The sequence below is a fragment of the Xenopus laevis genome, chromosome 2L (genome assembly GCF_017654675.1).
Source record: "Xenopus laevis strain J_2021 chromosome 2L, Xenopus_laevis_v10.1, whole genome shotgun sequence".
Classification (NCBI taxonomy): Eukaryota; Metazoa; Chordata; class Amphibia; order Anura; family Pipidae; genus Xenopus; species Xenopus laevis.
The window spans coordinates 21097401-21121985 of NC_054373.1; positions in this window are offsets into that span (position 1 = coordinate 21097401).

Below are 24585 nucleotides of genomic sequence, written 5' to 3' on the forward strand. Positions count from 1 at the left end.
GCGATGGGTTTATCTATGTATGTATAAAATACTGATATTATTCTCAGTGCCATGCTGTTTCAGTATTATTGGTACCTAACCTACTGAAGGGATGGGGTAGGGATAACTGCAAGACCTTTTGGGTTGCAACGTGGGGATGTGTGCTGTCTGGTATCATCCAGGAATTTTATCCAAGAAACCGATATGACAGTATTTTCATAGTTTTAGAATATGAGTAGGGGGTAGAACAAAGAACTATTGGACTGTTGCTCAGTATGACTGAAAACCACAAATCTAGGGTACTCTGTAGTCTCTAGATTTCACAAAAGTATTACAAAAAGAAAACTGTGTAACTGTTCCTAAAATAACTATAGTATGTAATTTATAACTATTGCTATATGTAATGTAGAAAATATTGTATTTGCTACACATATTTGCTATAAATGATTTCCAAGAGGGACAAAATAAGACATAAAAAATAGAGTAAATGAGAAATTATATTCTCGTTACTAACAAGGCAACTGGATGTATGGCAACAAAACGGATAGTTCTCATTATTGCAAATCTCAGATGGCTGAATGAATGGAGAACACCACCAAAGCAATCTTGCCCTACTGATGCTTACGGTAATGAGCTAGCCATTTCAACAGTGGGTTCCACATAAACATGCCTTATATAAAAATAATCATTTTTCATCAACATCACTGTGTGAACGGGGATATTTGAAGGCAAAAGCTCATAGTTTCAAGTTTATTCTATTTTTGTGTTTTTGCTTGTACTATATGTGTACTAAAATGGGAGACTACGATTAGTTACTGTGAGGTATGCTAATATCTGTGCACCTATTCTTTTATGTATATAAAGTAGATTTCATCCTAGCCCTCAGGGCTGTCTTTAACGATCTTAAGTGGGCCCAGTAATAAAGCAGACATTGCATGGCTCCTTTATATAAAATATTACTGTCCAGTTTACTGGGCTGGTTTTAGTACAACTCTCAACTTATTCACCCAACAGCCTTCAGCCGTGTTCCCTGGGAAATTTATCCAAAACAATATAAAGGGCGTCACAATGGACAATGGTGATAGAAGTGGTCTTTCCTCTTATTTGACCTATAGCTGATATCATCTTTCTATTGGTAATTAAGGTACCCTCCTATTGTAAAAACAGGTCACCGTGAAGTTCCATGACTATCTCAAGGTCATGGAACTTTGAGGTGGCTTATAATATTCTGCATCTTACAACAGGGGTTGCATTATTTGTTATAATACACAAGTTTCAATGAGGCATGTGATATAAATGACATCATTAAGCACCGATTATAGCTGATGACATTCCTAAAGACTGTTTCAAAGACTATAATTTGCAGGCTATTGTATTATAAATTGTATACATGTATTATGTTTTAGCTACAGTTCCTTTGATTCTAATATATATTTACTATTTTCACAAAGTGTGTAGTGAGAAGTAATTGTGGTTTAATTGAAATCCCTCAGGATTCTTCTTTGGGACATTTTTATAATATAATTGTAACTGAAAACAGTTTAGCTATGTTTATTGATTGACATCAATTTAACAGAACAATACAATTTATGCAAAATGTGTTTTCCCTTTAAAGTTTTTATTTATAAGAAAGGACCTAGGTGTTATACTGTAGCTCTAGAAAAATGCCTCTCTTTAGCTACCAACACTTTTGTTTCTGTATTAAAATAATTGTTCTTTTAAGGGTAAGAGTAATTATTTTCCAGCCGTGGGACCCCCATCAAAGGGTTGGAAAGAAGTGATTTGGGCAGCCGTAATGCTTCTTGAGTTGAAATTAGCAGATTGTGATTATATGCACTATGTATCATTTTCATAGGTTTAGACCCTTGGTGGGGGGCCAACTGAAAAGCCATTGAAGGATTTGAGCTTCAGTAGAGTAGGCCAGATCACTCAAAAATGAATCATGAATCATGAAACACGAGACATTCCAGAAAAGGCTAATTAAATTATTAAAGGCAATGGAGGATCTTATTTATGGAGAAGGGCTGTCCAAGTTGGAGAGAAGACATTTAAGTTAGATTATGATCACATTGTTTACATCTATAAGGGGAAAATAAAATAAATTCTCTAGATGTTTCTTTCCCATTAGATAATTCTAACCCTCTTATAATAATCTATTGCAATTACAGGAAGGGTGGTTTAATTGGAAATTTAGGAAACTGTCCCAGTGAGAACTTGATTAAACGTTAACATTATTAATAAATACATTGCTTACCTCTGAATCAGATGGGCGTTATCTAGCATTGTTTAAGCTAAGTGATGGACTTACTCCGTTGTGCATCCTACTTTTGCTTGATATTTGATATCTGATCAATAGTGTTGTTCACGCAACAACACAAAGCACCAAAGGAGTAATTTATAAAGGCCCCAGATACAGATTCTAGGGCTAGGGATGCAATTTTACTTATAATATTTATTCACTAAGTTTTTGTGTAGAGGTCCTTCATATGGGACAGGCTGAGGGAGGCATACAGGCTAGAGATGGAGAACGCAGCAGGAGAAAGGCAGCCATCTCCTTACAACCTGGGCAGGGTGCAAACTTTCAAAAAACATTGTGGTTTGCATCCATTTTTTGCACTTTGTAAATTACCTCTCACATGTTTTTTTGCCCCCATATCAAAGATGACTTCTATCTTCTGTTCCTGATGGACATGTTCAGAGTTGGACTGAACCATCAGGACATTGGCTAAAAATCTGGTGGGCCCCTGCCCTCGTGGGTTCCATTGACTCAGACCCACCAGGGTCGGATTTAGTAGGTGGATGCCCAGAGGCAGTGTGGTCCCTGCGCACGTCCGCACGGTCCTAGTGGCCCGCTGTACCAAAGTGATGGGTAAGCAACTGGGTGGCATGCCACCCCTATTATTCTGCAGCCCTAGGCCCGGGCCTTTGTGGCCTCGACACAAATCCGGGCCTGAGACCCACACCAGCCTATGTCCCACACTGCTCCCTTATCTTGCCCAGCTGATCTCACCCCCCTTGCTTGATGTTTGATCAATAGTGTTGTTCACTCAACAACACAAAGAACCAAAGGAGTCATTTACAAAGGTCCCAGATACAGATGGCAGGACTAGGGATGCAATTTTACTTATAATGCTTATTCTCTAAGTATTTGTTTCCAGGCCCTTCATATGGGACAGCCTGAGGAGGCACGTAGGCGAGACACAGCAAGCAAAAGCCAGCCCTCTCTTGATTTCTATCTTCTGTTCCTGATGGACATGTTCAGGGTTGGACTGGGACAATGGGACACCAGGTAAAAACCAGTGGGCTCTTCTGATGACACGCACACCCGTCTATGGTCCAAACTGTCCCCTGAAAGTTCGGGGGCAGAGGAAGGGGGGACTAGAGGGGGATGGTCCCTGTGGTGGAAGCCCTGATTGGCCTCCAACCCGCTAGTCTGACCCTGGACATGTTTTTAGTACGTTTGTTGCTGTAGATCACCAGCTTTTCCAAAATGTTTTCTTTTCAGTAAAAGGGGGGGGGGGGGAAGCACTGAAGGGGGCACATCATGTTCACAGATGTTCACTTCTGGCATGTCTCTTGTATATTTTCACTATTTTTCCCATACAGCTGGTGTGTTTTGAGGCCAGAAGCAAATGTACACCTTGGCTCATACTTCCTGCACACTGCACGGCTCTCCAATCATCTGTCGGAAGGTTACATACAGAGCGCACATTTTAGTATTAGAGATTACTTTTTTCTTTAACGACAGAAATTGGAAATGTGAAAGTACACGGAGTAGGAAAACAGTAAAATATTAGGAAAAATATTAAGCTATTATGCTTCAAAAAAAGCAACTGCTTTCCACTTTCTGGCAGCCTTTACTAGGTACTTTTACACAAATGGTTTCAGCTGTATTATATACTATGTTTGGACAGTTATAACTCGTAACTATCATTTATTTATGCTGTCATAAATTATTCGCTTTTGAATGAAGCACAGTCACGTAAGCTCTGCCTGTTAGACTATCCGCATTTGGGTGAGAAAAATGTGAAATTTCTTTAAAGGGGCAGTCCAACTTTAACTTTAATTTTATTATATTATAGATTGGTCCATTATTATCAATTTGTCAGTTGGCCTTTGTTTATTTTTACAGTCCAAATTGTTGAAATTAATTGCCTTCCTATTTTGCCGGATTGCAGTTTAAATGCTAGCTGGTTGCTGGGGTCACTGACGCCGACAACCACAAAAGTATTTTTTGTGAGGCTACATTTTTGTATTGCTTATCTAACTATGGAGCCTCACTCCTAATCATCTTTCCTTTTGGAGCATTCTTTAATATATTTTCCCCCATGATACAGGATACCTAAAGTTCCAAAGTAACTTCACACTGTAGAATTCATTGCATAATGTTGTGCATACCATTATGTGCACGAGGTGCTAAAATGGGTAGAACACTTTTAGTCATTTGTCAACCATTCTCAGTTTGTTCCCTGGTCATATGGGAGCAATAAATGGCATGCATAGGCACAGTGCACAATGGCAAATCTGTTCTGCACAGTGCAGACTTCCTTGTGTTGGGATTTATAAAAATCTGTTTTTAAAAAACTCAAGACAACTTGATTGCTTAAAAAAAGTGAAAGAGCAACTCCAATACAGCGAAATTACATTCTACCGATCTTTTTCAATGTGTCTGCCAAATTTCAAATTCATCTCAAAAACTCAAATTGAAAAATGTCTTCAATTTTGGTAAAATGACTGCCTATTGACTTCTACATGAACTCTCCTGCTTAAAGATCCAAAAAGATTTTTTTTGCACTTAACAAATTGAAAACATAATCATTTGCAAAATTATGATAGATGATTTTTGCTGCCAAAATCGCAAATAAAGTCAAATAAGAATGTTGATAAACCTTCCCCTTAGGGCCTATTTACTCATAATATGATTTCCTTTTTTTAATGAATCGTATTTTTTCTCTAAACATTTGTGGGTTTTAAAATTTTCCTAAATCTGTAAAAACTCTAGGTTTATTAAGTTTAAAAACCATAAAAAACTCTAATGCAAAACTTTGCCAAGTAAATGGGAGCTGCACTGATCCTACAGGATCTTTTTGTGGCCATTCAGACTTTTATGGGTCTTTGGGGTTTTTTTTTTTTAAATAATTGTCCGCAAAGCCCTTTTTAAAGGTTCTAAAGATATTTATATATTTATATTTTCCCATTCTTAGTCCTTATATTTGGATTGTTTAATAACTTTCATGGCATATGTGATTTTAGAGAAATCGAGTTTTGAGGTTTCAAAAAGCTCTAATACCATTAAAATTTGACCTTTAATGAATGGGCCTCCATGTGTGCTGTGCACTGCACCTTGCACCTAAGCTATAGTAATAGGCTCATTCTGAAATTATGTTATGCACCTACAGGAGTGAACATAAATACCCACTGACAATTTTGTGTTGTATTCGGCATTGATAAAACCAATTAAAATACTGTTAACGTAAAGTTCCCTCTTTCCCCCAGAAGTACAAAGGCCAGTTCTGCTCAGCTACAAAGGTTTTAAATTGAGGTCTTTCTCCATGAGAGCAGAAGGTAAAGAGTGTGAATACTTAAATGTCGTATATGTAACAGGTTTCAACAAAACCCTTACCCTTACGTGGGAGTCATTCGCCTGAATAGATATTTTGGCTTTTACTAAAACACTTAACAGGACAAATATGAACTTGTGTGAACCCTTTCATAACTTGGGGTTCTTGTATACTACAGTCTTACATCTAGCAGCTATACAAACATTCATTACTTTTTGTGATATCTGTTCACAGACACACATAAATCTTCTCTGAGTGCAAAATTCAGACCTTCCTTTTTAGGAAGACACACAATTCTTTGACGTTAGTAATTCATTAAAGTTATTAGTAACAAAATAAATCAAATCTAACTATTGCCAATGTATATATATATATATATATATATATTAAATACTATATTCTTGCAATTTCTTTTTTCTTTTAATTTCTTCAGATTTAGAACTCGCTGAATTAATCTCAAACAGCTGGCATGTTCATCTTGACTTTGGTTTCTAACGACTCATTTATGGGAGTCAAGTTCACTGGTTCTAAATGGTTAAATCTCATATATATTGAACCATCTGGCCAAATGAATCCTGACTTAATATGGTTTGAATATATTTAACAATTGCAGCACTAATTTGTTTCTAATATTCCTCAAGCTTGTTTCTTTACTGTAAACATGCTCCAGATGTCTTTTCCCCCCCTCCCATAATATATTTACCATGGTTTCCAAGAGAAATCAGACAATGGAATGAAGTCTGTTAAAAAAAAGCCTTAAGAATTTTACTGATACACACATAAAATAAAAACACACACATTTCCCTTGACTGATACAGAGAAAAGTTTTCTTTCTTTTTCTTTTTTTTTTAACTTCGTACCAGCAAATGCATCAATTTCCTGCTTTACTTTCTCAAAGAGGCTAAAATATTTATAGGATCTCAGCATTCATACTTGTTTTACAAAATAATTTGCCATTGATTAGTGGCAATATAAAATATTTTATTTTTCACTGAAAAGTTAATAACTGCTGTTATAAAAAGTGCAGAGTATTTCTGTGTATAATTGTTGAATAAGACTAAAGTTTCCTTTAAGAAAAACAAAGTCAAAAAATTCAATCCACAATATTTGTCGAAAGCACAGGATGTAAGAATTTTTTTATAGTTTGCCACCAGAATTATAGGATAATAGTGATGGGTGAAATTTTACCAGGTTTCAGCACCAAAAAAACCCACCCATAGATTCCACTGGGTATTATGTATTTTTGCCGGAACAAATTTGCCCAATACTATTGGATAACTGACATACAGTATACAGTGGTGCTAAATTGACCGTAGATCTATTTATTGTGTTTACATCTGTTCTCTTATTTTTAATCCATAGTAAATTTCAAGTGCTTTTAAATTTCTTTTTGAAAATCATTCTCATGACAGATTTATTCATTTTCAATTTTTTTTATTTGTTTTAAATTCAAATGTGAAAAAGAATCACACAAACTCTGTAGTATCATATTTAAAAAAAACTTGATCAAAGCTGAAATACTATAATTAATTGAATTTAGTTTTTAAAATTGCTTTAATATGAAAAATAAAATAGCTTTGATTTATATGGGAGATACAACTTTCACTGAGGGAAGCTTGAGAGTTTTAGTTGTTGAAATGTTTTTTATTCAGAGTTTCTAAAAATGTTTTGATGATAAATTTCATAGACTAAGGTTCCAAATAATTGTAGATTTTCTTAAATTGTGGAAAAAATGCGGTCTCGGATGTTAATACATTAATAAATATATATCAATATAATTAAGGAAGCCAAATAATAGAATAAATTAGCGCTTAATAATGCGCTTAATAATGAAACAAGAGTCATTATTAGGTATAAGCAAATTTTTTGCCTATTTGTGGTGCATAAAAAAGTCATAAAAATGCCCACTGACTCCAATGCGTTTGGCACAAGAAGAAACATAATAAACGTTCCTATTTCTAGCAATTCATACTATACAGAACCCACAAAGAGGGGGCCCAAAATGGTCAACCTTGTCTGCACCATATGTATACATAGCTCTGAATCTGATCACTTCACAATTTTTTTTTGGTTAACAATGCTTTGCCTATGTGAGCTTGCTTATTTTACTAATTTCCTAAAAAAGTCAGAATTCCATAGGTTGCCTCCCTGCTACCTTAAGGCAAGGATCCCCAACCCTTGTTTACCTGTAGGCCATATTCAATGTAAAAAAGAGTTGGGAAACAAGGGCATGAAAAAAGTCCCTGGGGTAGCCCCTATGTGGACTGGTAGCCTATAGGAGGCTCTGTTTAGCAGTAAACCTATTTTTTATGCAACTAAAACTTGCCCCCAAACCAGGAATTCAAAAATAAGCACCTGCTTTGAGGTTGTTTTTAAGAACAACATCCAAGGGGTTGGTGAGCAACATGTTGCTCAAAAGCTATTGGTTGAGTATTATTGCTTGAGTCTACTAAATAATCATTTAAACATTAATTAAACTCAACTAAATTGTTTTGCCTCTAATAAGGATTTATTATATCTTTGTTTGGATCAAGTACAAGGTAGTATCTTCTACTTACAGGGAAAAATGAAATAATCTTTAAAAATTTGAATTATTTGATTAAAATTGAGCCTATGGGAGATGGCCTTCCTGTAATTCAGGGCTTTCTGGATAATGGGTTTTTAGATAACGCACCCCATAACCTTGTTTAGAAAAAAATTGACATTTGTGTTATCTGTGATCTTAAAAAGTTTTGCGTTGTCTAGCATTCTAAAGTCACATGAACAGAAAATGTTACATCTGAACTTCCTTCCTTCCTGGTTTTATGTTCCTGATTCGATAATAACTTCCTGTTCTGAAAGGGAGAACTGCAAAAGACCCCACCCAGTATTCTGTAAAAACAGTACTTATACTAGCTTTAGCAAAATAGGTTAAAATATAAATGTGCTCCTTCGGTAAGTTTCATTTGCTTTTGCAGTTCCTACAATGGTCCAACAGTGAGGGTCAAGTATGAGTAGACACATGGCTTATTCTTCAAAGTTATGGTGCAAAGTATCAGCCTTCCAGTGCCAGTGTTATGCACCATATGTGCCAAATATCAATGATCACATGAGTTCTACATACTTTAGTTTGTCTAATACTGATACTGGTGATGGTTTCATAAAAAAACCTGGTATTATGGTTTCATGTTTGACCCCTGTAGTGTCTCTGTGCAGCCTTCAAAGAGCATGTCAGGAAAAATGGGAAATTCCTTTATAATCCATTCCAATATGATGCTAAAGTATTAATGGCCTTTCCATACACACACTGGAGAGTTAAAGAATGAAATGTGGTATAAGCACCATGCTTACACAGGTTCATGCCCCACCAATATGATGTCTGCCAAGACTTGTCTTTCTTCTCCATTCCCTAAGAGATGTGCCTGAGGCTGAACATTTAAGTGGAAAATCAGCAAGCCAAAATAAAAACCTAAACCTGGGTTTGTTTCACATTTTTTTCCTTGCTGTCTATTTGTTGATTTCATGGATTAAGTAATGGTGAAGTCAAACATGCTGAGGTCAGATCAGATGTTTTTCATAAAATATTAGGGCAAACGTGTACACATCTTAAGCTATATTGTGTTATTTCCTTGTTTGACCTTTAACATACAATACTAATGAAGACTTACATGCATTTTGTGTACATTTCAGATCAAACAAGCTTAATCGCATTATGAGTCCAAAGCAATATGACATTATTCACTTTTCAAGTTATTGAAAATAATCTGCCAATTATGCGATGCCAACTTTAACTTCTTCCAGTAATGTTAGTGCTCCAGTAATGTTAGTGTTTGTTGAAGGTACCAGAAAAAATGTTGTACCACAAATATTCATTACAAAGCAATACTCAGCATTGAGACAATTACTACAATTTGTAAGGTATGAAAATGTCCAGGATATTTTCAGAGCTTCAATTTATTTCAATCTGCTTTCTTTGACTCATGTAGGGGCAAATTCACTAAGATTCGTAGTTGCGCCAGGCGAAACTTCGCCGCACTTCGCCAGACGTAGTTCCGCCAGCGCTCCACAAATTCACTAAAATCTGAAGTTGCGCACAGGGGTAGCGTAAGGTTGCAAAGTTGCGCTAGCGTTGATTTGCTAAGCGAAGCGAAGCGAAGTTACACTAGCGATGGTTAATTTGAATACGGCGCCAAATTCAAATTTCAATGGAGGAATACGTACAATCACTACAAATGCCTGGGAAACCTTCAAAACATCAAATAAAATTTTTATTTTGCCCTACACATGTGCCCACTGTATAGTTAAGTTGCCATGAGTCAGGAAATGTAGGGGGGAAGGAGGGGAGCCCCAAAAAATTTTTCGATCTTTTTCAGCCTATCACCCATAATATAGAAAAAACGCCAGCGTTTTTTGGGACTTAGAAAAAATGTGACCTTTTTTTGAAGCAATCCCTATCTACTCTATTGCGCTTCGCCTGGTCTGAGGTGGCGAAGGAAGTCTAGTGTAAAAGGTAGCGTTCAGTACACTGCACGCGTTAGTGAATTTGCGTAGTTACGTCCGTAGCAAAAATTCGCCAAGCGTAAGGGTGCGAAGTAACACTAGCGAATTTAAGCCAGCATTCGTTAGTGAATTTGCGAAGTAACAAAAATGCCCAACGCTAGCGAATTGACGCTAGCGTTAGACGATTCGGCGCTTAGTGAATTTGGGTCGTAGTGTATGTGGTATCCACAACCACTTTAGGCACTTGGAAAAATAGAAAAATAAAACTGTATCTACTCTACGGAAGCCTAGGACAGTCAACAAGGTTTTCTTCAAGGTAGCCCCAACACTGGATCACTTGGTACAGTATATGTTTAAATATGCTGTGAAAATAGAAGGTGGTTATTCAGTAAAAAGTATGTGAAAAAGAGGAGGACTGAATAAAGACGTTATAATGTAGTGCCCTACACATATACCTCTACCAACTGCACATGTTCTACGACTGAAGAACATCTTCCTGCTAAGGCCAAAAGTATTCATTAGCTTAATCCCCTGACCATCCCCTAAATCACTTTACTCTTCTTAACAACCAAGACCAAGAGAACTGACAGCTGATTCTACCTTAGAAACACAATCACCATCCACATAATTAAGCCTAGCCATCTAGAGTCACTATGAGGGACCAACACATTACTTTCAACCACTTAAACTCTTTGACCCCAGTAGGAAATCTTCTACCATGATGACTTCTGGAACTTCTAGTTTGACAGGGTCCTAAGTTTATCTGTCATGTTTAAAGGAAAAATGCTAAGATCGTGTATATTAAAAAAGAAAAATAGAAGGAACATTTCATGGTGGCAAATTTGGGAATTGCCAACATCAGTCACCTATAACTCAAGAGATTTATATCTGTTGCTGATAAATTATTCTTCCTACGATTACAACTCTTCAGCCATGAAATGTCTGATTTAATTTACACTCCAGTATACCCATGGCGATTTGCTGAATTAAGGTTTCACTGATGTTTCGGTTACCCTGGATCTCTGATTCCACCTATTGTTGTCTGCCCCATAATAGCAAATTACTCAGCCTTACCATAGATAACTAGGGTGTCCTTGCTAGTTTTAACAGATACGTTGGTTATATAATCTAAATCTTTTAAAATAGACTTTTTTATTGTCCGCCTGCATTTCAGCCCTAGTTATTACACCAGTATGTCCTCTGCTGTGACAAGGAAGTTTAGGGTAGGTAGGCCAGCACAATAATTTCTAGGATCTTTAGGGATCTATGGGAGCTTCCCGTAATTTGCAGCTTTCTGGATAATGGGTTTCCAGATAAGAGATTCCATTCCTGCACTTTGTTTGTTACAATAAAGCTCACACACAAATCGAATGTTATTAATATATTGGGAATACACAGAAAAGTTATGTGTTCTAATAAAAGAGATTGGAAAACAAATACACAAGCATGAGTGTGGACTATGTAACAAACAAAAATAATCGATATAGGGGCAGAAAAAAACCCCAAAAAATAAAAATAAACTGTCATAAGACTTGTGCGTCTATTTTCTCGAACACTTGCTAGCGACAGAATATTCCAGTGTGCTTTTTTCTGCATTCCAGTTGTATGCCTGTGAGAATCACATTGTTCTATTAACTTATGACAAGGCTTAAAACTCAAATGTTTTAATGAACTGGGGAAATAAATATATAATTAAAGCTGTTTGAGACAATTCCCATTGACTCCTGTTGAACCTCGCCAGCTTTAAGTTTATTTCTGGCAAATATCTGAATCCCCTTTATTTGAGGTTCCAAAGAATATCCTCAGGTATATTTGCATTTGCATTTTTTCACCTAATTTTTTTCTCAAATCGTAAAAAAAAACCAAAATGTGCAGATATTAGTATGGTTTGAAACTGACTCAAGTTGTGGAATATCCCTCTTTACATAAATTACTTTTAGGTAGAGAATCAAAATTCCCAGCTTGAGCAGAACATTGCAAGAAACATATGCCAGGGTGAAAGATAAGATATATTTTATTTATGTGGGTAGCTTTGATTTGGGCAGGTGTCAGCACATATCCTTTCTCAAGAAATCAAGGTTCAGCACGGATTCCCAAATATATAATCACTGGGCGGCTTAGGGGTGTAACATGGACACTTTCATTGGCACATACCCTTGTTTGTATGGTGAAATGTCACATGACTTGATTCAGATTTGGTTCAGAAAGGCACATGTATTCAGACCAATCCCAATCCTGCTGAAAAAGGCCTAATCCTGGGCCAATACCGAAACAAATCCTGGATTCAGTGCATCCCTACTGAATAGCAATGGTAACTTTTATACTGCTTAAAGGGGACCCATCACCCAAAAAAAGTATTCAAAATCCTATTTTATCATGTTAATCAAGCAAGAGGAATTTAATTACACTGCAAATTTATTTGAATCTTTTTTCCTTCCATCTGGGAATTCATAATTATAATAAGCAGGCAGAAGCCATTTTGTGGACACTGTTATTAAGACAAGCCTTGTATTATCTCAGAATCTTGTTTGCGCACCAGAATGGGGGACCTGATGTCCATCCCCATGCCCTGGCTACACAATTAAATGGTTAAGAGAATCGGGGGGATGTGGGGAGAGCAGTGACATCTAGGAAGTGCTGAATGGAAAGTGTAAGTAATTGTCTGCCCTATCCCTATGCCTAAGGCTTAGGGGAGGGGTAGGCAATGTTTGATTGACAGCTGAGATTTTTAAACAAGCTCTGAACGCTTTAATAAAAAAATAATTTGGATTTCATTTTTGATTTGAAAACTTTAAGAAAAGAAACTTCCACACTGGCAGAATATGTTGGTACTAAGTAAATAGGGGATAATAATGATGAAAGTTGGTATTATAAGCACTCTCTTGTGTCTATAGCACAGTGATGGCCAGATTTGTTTGAACTACAGCTTCCACCAACCCAACAGTTGATCAACAGCTGGAGAATCGCTGGATGTCTGAGATCTATCTAGTGAGAACATTCTAGAAATACTACAAATATCCATGGCTGTGTATGCTGAGTGGCAAAGTATATGAATATTATAATTACTAGAAGCATAAGAAGTCCAAGTATAAGTATAAGAAGTCCATTCCTTATCTGTTCCCTGCATAATACGTATTAACCTCCATAGTCTACAACTAAAATGTAATGCCACCCCCCCGTCACTCGTCAAGTTTTAGGTGGAATATAAAAAGGGCTCTGCTAAAACTCTGGTTCTGAGCTCTGCATTAAGAATAAACTATTCTGCTCTACTGTTGAGTCTTCGGTGGCTTTTTGTCAATAAAGTCAGCAGTTTCACATCCTTGTCACCCAATCATTGTGTCTGCACTCCATTTTATCTCTTGGTTCAATATGCAGAGGGTCGAAATAATCACAATAGCACTCCAGCTCTCAAGGATGTTGGATCTGTGCCGGCTTTACAGTCTATTTGCTGAAGGGCTAAAGCGATGCCACCTGGGCTTCTTAAACAGCTGAATAAAGCTTCCCCCATGTCAGTAAAGAATACTCGCTCTGCTGGTAAACATATTCACTGCCTGTCCAAAGCCATAAAAGGAGAAAGCCAGCAGATGTCTGGTACAGAGAATGGTATGAGAAAGTATCGGCTCAGTATGTTTGTATCTGATGTCATAGTCTTGGTTCCTATACAGTTGCACACTCAGTCATATTTATTTAAAACATACTGTAACTGGGCGCTCCGTTGCATTATCTCTCTTCACTCGTGCAGGATTTTTTAGGTGCATATTTATTGGGGTACAGCAGATTCTATATCAAGTCTACTTTTTTTTTATTTCTTCATTAATAAATTATGGGGAGGGAATTGTAAGCAATGTAGAGGTATGGGATCCGTTACCTAGAAACCCATTATCCAGACAGCTCTGAATTATGGGCCGTCTCCCAAGGACTCCATTTTATCCAAATAACCCAAATGATCCAAATTTTTAAAAATTATTAATTATTTTTTTAAAATAATGAAACAAAGTGAGATATAATGAATCCTTATTGGAAGCAAAATCAGCCTATTGGGTTTATTTAATGTTTACATGATTTTCTAGTAGACAGAGGGCCAAATTCAATTCAGTGAGAATTTAGTGAGGTTTATCACGTGAAAACTCACGGATTTGAGATGCAATTCATCCTATGGTTTATCACATGAAGTCTATGGGAAAAAAAAAATTCTCCTTGAATTCAATTACGTCCATAAGATTTCAAGTGATAAACAATGAGATACATTTTTCTCACTGAATTGAATCTGGTCCAAAGTATGAAAATCTGGATAAAAGGTCCCATACTTTCAATTTCTGTGCTTTTTTTTTTTCAATATACATTGTCCTTACTACTAATAAGATTATTTATGGGTTCAGTATATACTTAGGGGCAGATTTATATAGGGTCGAATATCGAGGGTTAATTAACCCTCGATATTCGAATGCCGAATATAAATCCTTCTACTTCGAATATCGAAGTCAAAGGATTTACTGCAAATAGTACGATCGAACGAAAAATCGTTCAATCGAACGATTAAATCCTTCGAATCGTTCGATTCGAAGGATTTTAATCCATCGATCGAACGATTTTTCTTTGACCAAAAAAACTTTAGAAAGCCTATGGGGACCTTCCCCATAGGCTAAAATTGCACTTCGGTAGGTTTTAGGTGGCGAAGTAGGGGGTCAAAGTTTTTTTAAAGAGACAGTACTTCGACTATCGAATGGTCGAATATTCGAATGATTTTTAGTTCGAATCGTTCGTTTCAAAGTCGAAGGTCGAAGTAGCCAATTCGATGGTCGAAGTAGCCAAAAAAATCATTCGAAATTCGAAGTTTTATTTATTCTATTCCTTCACTCAATCTAAGTAAATGGGTCCTTAGTACTTTCTGTACTCCCTGGATTCAACAGATAGGGGCAGATTTATCAATGGTCAAAGTGTAAATTAGAATTTAAAAAATTCTTTAAAAAATTGTTTTCGACCTGCCAAATTGCTGTTTTAGCCTATGGGGGACATCCTAGAACTTATTTGGAGTCAATTGGTGGAGTTTGAAAAATCGAAGGTTTATTTTTTGGAAAAACTTTGATTCGAATTCGATCGAATGCATCATTACACGTTTTTTAATAGATTTCGGTTGGTCTTTTTTAATTAGAATTTCGACGTTTTTTTAAATTTGCCTTAAATTAACTGCAATCTGCATTCAAAAAAATATGTTTTAATTTTACTTCTATTTCTCCTATAAGAAACTTTTTTGGTCTGGGAACGCTGATCTTTATGGCAATTGAGACATCAGTGATTGAAAATATAATCCTGCTTTTTTAACTCTGACTCTAAATGATATTCTTAAGAAATGATTTTCCTCAAACTAATGGCAGATGTGGTGTATTTTCCTTTTCCGTTCTACCTGACCACAAACCTACACTGACTACATTTATTTGCTTATATAGTCTCCCTTGCAGTTACCTTAAAAATACAGTTACAATAGAAAAAAATGCCTAGAAGGAACATACTTTGCAGTGTTTTGAAACTTTACCCACTAAGCATTTAGGAACAGGAATGGGAATGACATATTTTCCAAAAATGTAGGAACGGCACAAACATTCTTGAGCACCGCAGTAGCAGTCAGGCTCCCAGAGGCGGATCGAGGCTGGGGTATCTGTGGATCCAAACGCAGTAGAAAGAAACAACCTGCCAGTTGTGCCACAAAACCAGCTTTTCCCAAGGTCAGAGTGTTCCTCAAATGTCGTCCGTTTTGGAACGACATGCACCTGGTCTAGAGATTTATTAGACAAGGGGGGAAAAACGTCCCATCAGAAAAATGTCATAAGTTCCAATGTTATTGTAAGTCACTTTGTGGTTAAACACCTTATACTGCTCAACATTCAGATCTTCTGAAAGTCTATAAGGAAAAATAACAACTTTTTTTAACTGCTTACCTGCCACGAAATATAGAATCTACATTTTTTCAAACGTCACTGGGTGACAGTGACATCCAGGGTCAGACGGGGGGGGGGGGTTCTGGGCCCACCTGGGCTGCTGCATCAGGCCCCCCACACCCCCAAGGGCCCCCCTCCCCAGCCGCCAGTCCCCCCAAAAGAATAATATGAGGTGCCGTGCACTGGCGCTTGAGCATGCGTGCGGGGGGTCCTGGAGGTTTGGAACCTGGTGGGCCCCCAATGCTCCAGTCCATCCCTGCAGAAAGTTCATTTAAAGGTGAATAACTCCTTTAAGTCAGCATTGTATATACTGTATGTGTACAAATCTCCCCCATTACTGTAGCCAGCTGCTATGATGAGCAGCCACACCCTTATAACTGTAACTAGCCACATCACATAGAGCCATGATGACTATACTAATGCATAATCCTGGGGGTATCTAATTGGGTATCTTACTCTTTCTGGGACCCTCTGTTCTGGCAATTAGACGTTCGCTAAATAAAACTCATTTCTTTGGTAAACAAAGTGGTGACTGTTATCACTGTGAACAGAAGAAATGTTGAGTAAAATAATATGTTTTTATTTGCTTATTCACTGTTATACATGTTTTCCCATGACCTTTCTCCTTAACTCCAAGCTACAGGCAATGGTTTTTGCTTTAATCTCATGGCACGTCTTGTATAATAATACGTTGTGTTTTAATCTGTTTCTATGGGTCGCTTGCTCTCATGTGCCGAAGGAAAAAGACCAATTAACACATCAGTTTGTGGAAGAAACATCTCCTATGACTGCTACAAATCCAACAGAATTGACCATTTATTTAAACAATCAGTCCCTGCGCCAATGGAACTTAACAATGTTTTATCTGGAGCCAATTAACCGGCCTGTATATTTTTGGGGTACCCAGAGGAAACCCACGCAGATGTTTGTATTGATTATTCTGATGGGTTTGTGTTCTGTTGTAACATCAGCAAATGTTTGACCTGGCTCAGTTACCACTAGTTACCATTTGGAATTTTGCTTTCATTATTCTGTCTGCTCTAAACCCCTACATTCTAACAGCTTACTGGTTACTAGGAGATACTGAAGCAGGGCAAACATTTGCCCACATTACTGCACTAGACCAGTAGAAGTTAACTGCTTTTTCCCCCCATATGTTTCCCCATTTGTCCAGCTTTAAGTGCAGTGGAAAGTTATTTTTTTGGCAACATAAATGGGCAATTTTACTAAGGTTCGAATGGTAAATTCCAATTTGAATTTTCAAGTTGTTTTTTTTTTTTTTTGGTGAAATTCGAATTCAAATCCAAGATTTATCATCCCCCTATCCTGGAAGTAACTCAAATTCGATAAGTCACCACCTAAAACTTGCCGAGTTCACGTAGAAGTCAATGGCAGAGGTCCGCTGACCTGTTTTTTTTTCTGAGAAAAACACGATTTGAATTGCATTGAAATTCGATTCAGATTCGGTTTGAGTTTTCGGGTCTGGGACATTAATTTGAATTTTAGACGTTCGAGTTTCTTCTTAAATAAGATACCATTCGATTTCGAGGTCATTCGAGTTAACTCGAGGTAAAAAAAAACGTACATAAATCAGTCTCAAAGTAGAGAGTAAATTGAATCAAAACTTACTATATTGCACCTAAAGTTTTGTGGTATATAGATGTATTGAGGCACCTTGCTGGGTTCACTGAACTTAGTCGCAATTGTTTTTTCATTTTCTCGATCACATTTTGCTGTGACAGTGGGGAAAAAACTCTAATCTAATTACATAAAAGGATTTATATATTATTTGCTGTGCTAAAGTGCATGTAGTTGCTTTGTAAATTCATTAAATATACCTGCAGTCAAACATGCACCTTGCTCTTGCAAGCTTTGGTGCCTAGAGCCATTGCACCCAGCCAGCTGTTCAGCCGAATCAAGTGCAAGTAAGAGAGTAATAAGAGAACAAGGTGCTTCGGAACATAATGTAAATCGCTCACCTAATAGTTGATGGGGTCCAGGTGCTCCAGCCCCAGACCCTCAGCTTTAGTGAGCGGCAACCCAGAATATGCAAAGAAGAGTAGGGCTATCCGGCACTCAGAGGAATCCACAGGGCCAAAATAAAGTTAAAAAAAAAGTCTTTATTAATCAAAGTTAAAAATATATTCACATCTCCATATGCCCTACGTGTTTCGTACCTACAGGGGTACTTAATCATGGGCTGTGACTGTCTGGACTGGGATTCAGAATAGGCCCTGGCATTCCAGAGAGGCCCAATCAGCTCCCCACGAGCCCATGACTTTCTATGGCATCTTATGGCAGCCCCTCTGGCATTTGCCAGAACCTACAGATTGCCAGTCTAGGCCTGGCTGTGATATCCCCCAATGGAAATTAGCATTTATACAGAATCTTTGTTGCATATTCTTGAAAAGATGCCATCCAAATGCAAGTGCAACCCCTCTTGTGCCTGCCATTACACTGGAATTATGGGGAAATGCTGAATTCTGTATGAAATCCACAGGGAACTGATCCACAATTGCACTTAGAGCAATACAATGACCCTTTATAAATTATGTATCCATATGTGCAGGACCGCCATCAGAAACCACAGGGCCCCGTACGACAAAATTTCCTGGGCCCCCTGGGCTGCGCCCACCGCAAGCCCCACCTACAGGTCTAAAAAACCAAAATATTGGTGGCTAGGGTTCCCACATGTTAATAAAAAATAAAAAGATATTGGTGGTCAGGGCCCCCCATAAAAAAAACATTTGTGGCCAGGGCCCCCCCATTAAAAATATTGTTGGCTAGGACCCCCCGAGATTATAAGAAAATTGGTGGCCAGGGCCCCTTAAATGTCCATGCCTTCCCGAAGTCAGCAGCTCTCAGAAAGATGGGCGGCCGGCTAATCAAGTAAGTGTGGCGTGGCCGAGGCCCCCCTTACCCTCGGGCCCCCTACAACTCTCCCCCCTGTCCCCCCTGATGGCTGCCCTGCATATGTGTATGGGCACTTTAATGGGTGCTAATGAAAAAAACATTTAATTTCAGCACTTCGTTTCATAGGTAGGCATCACTGTTGCCACTCTGTTTCTACAGAACATGGTATTTGGGGTCATTTACACACAGACCCTGGTGTTGCACTTTTCAACCAGTGTCATTACCATAAGGCAGAGGCAATAAGTACAGGACTCTGTTGCAGCCTGAACCCACTGCCGCTTCCTTATATGGGTAGTTCACCTTTAAAGTAACTTTTATTCTGTTATAGAATGTCCTATTATTAGCACTTTTTTATTCAGTCTTCATTTTCTATTTCTTACAGTTTTTAAATTTATTTGCTTTCTTATCCTGTCTATTTCCAGCTTTAAATTGGGAGTCACTGACCCCGGCAGTCGAAAAAGAATTGCTGATTTTTATTCTAATATTTTTGTTTTTTTTATATCTAATCGGACTCTCTCCTATTTTTCTTCCAGCCTTTCATTCAAACCACCGACTGGTTGCTAGAGTAAATTAGACCCTAGCAACCAGATAGCTACTGAAATTCCAAAGTGGAGAGCTGCTAAACAAAAAACTAAACACATCAAAAACCATAAAAAATAAAAAATGAAGACCAACTAAAAATTGTCTAATATCATCACTTTCTACATCATATTAAAAGTTAATTTAAAGGTGAAATACCCCTTTAATTGCATGCCTAAATGATACGCGGTCGTAAAGGAAATGCCTACATGCCTCCCTGTACAAAAGTACAAAATCCCATGGCAGTTTTGCTCCTTTTTTGCACATTGCACCCCACCCTGCACTTTGCTTACTGCACCTACATAATTACATTTTTATATGATATAGATTGTGACAGTTGCAGTTGGTCTTCATTTGTTCTTCATTCATTCATTTGTTTTTGCATTAGTTAGCATTTGCTCAGCAGCTCTCCAGTTTGGAATTTCAACAGCTGTCTGGTTGCTCTGGTCCCTTTTACCCTAGCAACCAGGCAGTGGTGTGAACAAGGGACTGGAAGATGAGTAGAAGAGGTCCTGAATAGGAACAGAAGCTAAAATTAACAATAGCAATAAAATGGTAGTTTTACAATATTGTTTGGCTGCCGGATCATTGACCCCCCATTTGAGCGCTGGAAAGGAAGTAAACAATTAAAAAACTATAAATGATAAACAAAAAAAACAACTGAAGAGTTGCTCAGAATTGGCCATTCTATAACATACTAAAAGTTAAAAGTTAAAAATTACCCTTTTTGTCTTTTAACTCTTGTTTTGTGTTAAAATGCACAGGTGATTTTAAATAAATTTATTTTAAATTAGGGATGCACCAAATCCACTATTTTGGATTCGACCGAACCTCTGAATCCTTCCCGAAAGATATGGATGAATACTGAACCAAATCAGAAAACATGTTGGGAAGGGGAAAAAATTTTTACTTCCTTCTTTTGTGACAAAATGTCACAAGATTTCCCTCCCCACCTCTAATTTGCATATGCAAATTAGGATTTCGATTCGGTTTGGCCAGGCAGAAGGATTCGGCCGAATCCTGCTGAAAAAGGCTGAACCCTGGCTGAATCCCAAACAGAATCCTGGATTGGTGCATCCCTATTTTAAATCCAATTAAAAAATCTTTAAAAAAATTCTAAATATACAGGTATAGTGGTGACAACATTTTTAACACGCTCAGGAAAAAAAAAATCTGATTCCACTATGTGGCTTTTAGTAAGACAATGAATTTATCAGTGGTATTCTTTAAGGTTTATAGAGCAGATGGCCTGCTAAGTGCTGATATCCCAGTGCTTGTTTAGCTTATCGGCCTCTGTATTTAACCTTCCTAATGTGGTTATCGCAGGAGCACAGAATGCTCTAAATGAAATGGGATAGAGATAAGAGGGGGGCACATTTTCCTATTAGCATGAAGGCATTAACAAGCTGCACCATACAAGGGAAAGTTATTGAGTGTTTTATAAAAGGCTAAACTCTTCCTAACAACCTCTAAAAGGGATTTGTGTTATTTATTTTATTTTTTTTAAATACATGGAATTTAAGGAAAATGAAGTACAGTTACGGGATCTGTTATCCGGAATGCTTCCGGATAACGTATCTTTCCGTAATTTGGAACTTCATACCTTAAGTCTAGTAGACAATCATGTAAACATTAAATAAACCCAATGGGCTGGTTTTGCTTCCAATAAGGATTCATTATATCTTAGTCTGGATCAAGTACAAGATACTGTTTTATTATTGTTATTATTACTAAGAAAAAGGATATAATTTTTTTAAAAATTTGGTTTATTTGGATAAAATTGAGTCTATGGGAGCCTGCCTTTCTGTATTTTGAGCTTTCTGGATAATAGGTTTCTGGATATTGGGTTCCATGCCTGTTCTTTTTTATTATTATAGAAAAAAAAATATTTTTTAAATTTTAATTATATGATTAAAATGAAGTCTATGGGAGGTGGCCATCCAGTAATTCAGAGCTTTCGGGATAATGGATTTCCAGGTTAAGAATATATAGTATGTTTTATTTTTATCATAATCAACTTCACTGCATATAAGTAGTGATGGGTGAATAAATTCATGAGACAGAAATTTGCGGGGATTTCCATGTTTTGCCACAAGCGAATTAATTCTCAAAACTGCGGTGCGGCGAAAAATCTGCAGCGTCAAAAAAAGAAGTTGTCGTGCACATAAAAATTTTCGCACATCAAAATTATTCGAATGCCATTGACTTTAATACTTTTGGACCATATATAGTCGCGCATATAAAAATTACTTTGACGCCCATTGACTTCAATGTGTTTCTCAAATATATCTGTACAGATTTGCCTATAACTATATATAAGACTTTGTCTTCTCAAACCCAAGTCACGGATTTAACGTGGCATCTGAAGTGCAAAATCGCCATTGACTAGCTGTCCTCCAAAATATAAAACAAAACGAGACAGTTGCCTTGCACGGATTTAGCCAAAGATACAATTATTCCCGAGACACTGAAATAATAAAACGGCTTCTTATTTTGGGTTTTCTCTTCAATGTGCGGTGTCTGGTGACTAACGGGCCTGAAAGTAAAGCCAAGACAGGTTTTCTGTAAACGTCAAGGATCTTGATAATGGAGCGTTAAAAAATGGAGACTCCTGTCCACTTTTTGTCACAGTGAATCAAATAGTCTTCAATTGACATTGACAGATCAGACAGCTCAGAAAGGAATTAAGTGGCCAACGAGATTGTGCTTTTCTATCAGGGAGCCGGCAAATTGCAAGATGTACGGGTTCAGAGGTCACTGTAAATCTCTCTATCTGAGATAGCACAGCGCAGAGCAAAAATCTATTAAAGGCTATCCAATTGCTATAATCCAAATCTCGCTGAAAGCCGCACACACATGGCTCTGAGCCATAATTCAATTCATGCTGGTAGTAATTTTACCGTTAAGATACTTAACAATTCCAAAGGGTGAAAGCGCACACTAAGCATGGCTGCCCCTAAATAGGACAATGGCTGCTAAGAATGAAAACATAGCAAACGATAGGCTTTACTGGCCATTCAGTAATAAAACTGATTTTCTAGGTATCCTTTTATCAGCTTCTCCTAGGTGAGGAAAAGTCACTCCTAGGTAAAAGCTGCCCAGATAGAAGAATAAACACAGTTCCAGGTGGCCTATTTAATAAAGGATGGATTTTAGTAGTTTTAGAAGTTTTTAAAACCACAACTAAACTCACAAACGCTAAGGGGCACATTTACAGTAACCGCAAAAAAATGAAAGTGTTTTAAAGTAATTAAAATGTACTGTTGCTCTACACTGGAAAAACTGGTGTGTTTTTCTTCAAAAACTCTACTATAGTCTATATAAACAAGCTGCTGTGCAGTTATGGGGGCAGCCATTCAGTTTGGAATAAGGAGAAAATGCACAGGTTACAGTAGATAACAGAACATTTAGGGGCAGATTTATCAAGGGTTGAATTTCGAAGTCAAAGTATTTTTCACCGAATTTGGCCATCGAAGGATCGAAGTAAAATCGTTCGAGCGAACGATTTTAGTGTACGATCGAACGATTTTACTTTGATGCGTGAAGACTTACAAAAATGGTCTAGAAGGTCCCCATAGGCTAACATAGCACTTCAGCAGCTTTAATTTGGCGAAGTATTGAAGTTGAAGTTTTTTTAAAGAGACAGTACTTCCACTATCGAATATTCGAACTATTTTACTTTTAATCAAATTCGAAGTAAATTCAAAGTCCGTGTATCCTATTCAATGGTCGAAGTATCCAAAAAATTACTTTGAATTTCGAATCTTTTTACTTCTAAATTCCCTAGAATTCACTTCGACCCTTGATAAATCTGCCCCTTACTGTTGTATTCTACAGAGCTTTTCAGTTATCTGCTATGTAAAACGGAAGTTTTTCTTCTTTTTTTGGCTTTGAATGGCTGCCTCCATGGCTACACAGCAGCTTGTTTGTATAAACTACAGTTGTCTTTCTGTTCCTTTAAGAAGAGCTATTTAAATTCCAATGGGTTCCATGGTACAGACCAAGTTCATTTCTATTGCTCCCCCTCTCCTTAACCATAGCAATGCCATGCCCCTCTCATTAATTCCCCTAGGACTATCTGAGTATCCTAGTGTCTAGCAGCAGCAGTACTGGAATGCTTCGGCTCAAGGACACAAATGATTTATATATGATATATATATCCTGTGTATATTTATATATAAAGAATCAGCATAATTCTGCTCCACTCTGCTTGTACAGTAATTAACCTTAGGTAGGAGAGTAAATTTGCACACAGTTGGTAACACAAAGTGGGGCAGGCACAGAGGAGAGAAAATGACAAGCCACCTTGGCCACCTATTATTTAAACTCTACTCACCTGGTGCTTTTCATTGCTTGTCTGCATGTAGGAAACAGTGCAGGGTAAAGATAGTTGGGTTTAATGCTGTGACTCCCATGCAGGTTATTGTAGTTCCAAAGCCACAGCCAAACCAGGCAAATGGATATTGTAATGGATGGCTTTAGCAGTGATCCCCAACAAGTAGCTTGTGAACAACCCCTCTCAAACCCCTTGGATGTTGCTCCCAGTGGCCTCAAAGCAGGTGCTTATTTTTTGAATTCCAGGCTTGGAGGCAAGTTTTGGTTGTATAAAAAACAGGTGCACTGTCAAACAGAGCCTCAATGTAGGCTGACAATCCACATAGGAGCTACTAAATGGCCAATCACAGCACTTATTTGGCACCCCAAGAACATTTTTCATGCTTGTGTTTCTCCCCAACTCTCTTTACTGCTGAATGTTGCTCACGGGTTCCAAAGGTTGGGGATTCCTGGTTTAGAGGCTTAATGTATGGGAGAAAATAATTCTATAGGCATATATATAGAGAGGTATTCAGGTATAGGATCTTTTACCCGAAACCAGTTATCTAGAAAGCTCCAAACTACAGAAAATCCATCTCCCGTAGACTCCTTTTCCTTTTTCTCTGTAATAATAACTGGCCATTCAGTAATAAAACTGGTTTTCTAGGTGTCCTTCTATCAGCTTCTCCTAGGTGAGTAAAAGTCACTCCTAGGCAAAAGCTGCCCAGATAGAAGAATAAACACAGTTCAAGTACCTTGTACTTGATCCAAACTAAGATATAATTAATCCTTATTGGAAGCAAAACCAGTCTATTGGGTTTATT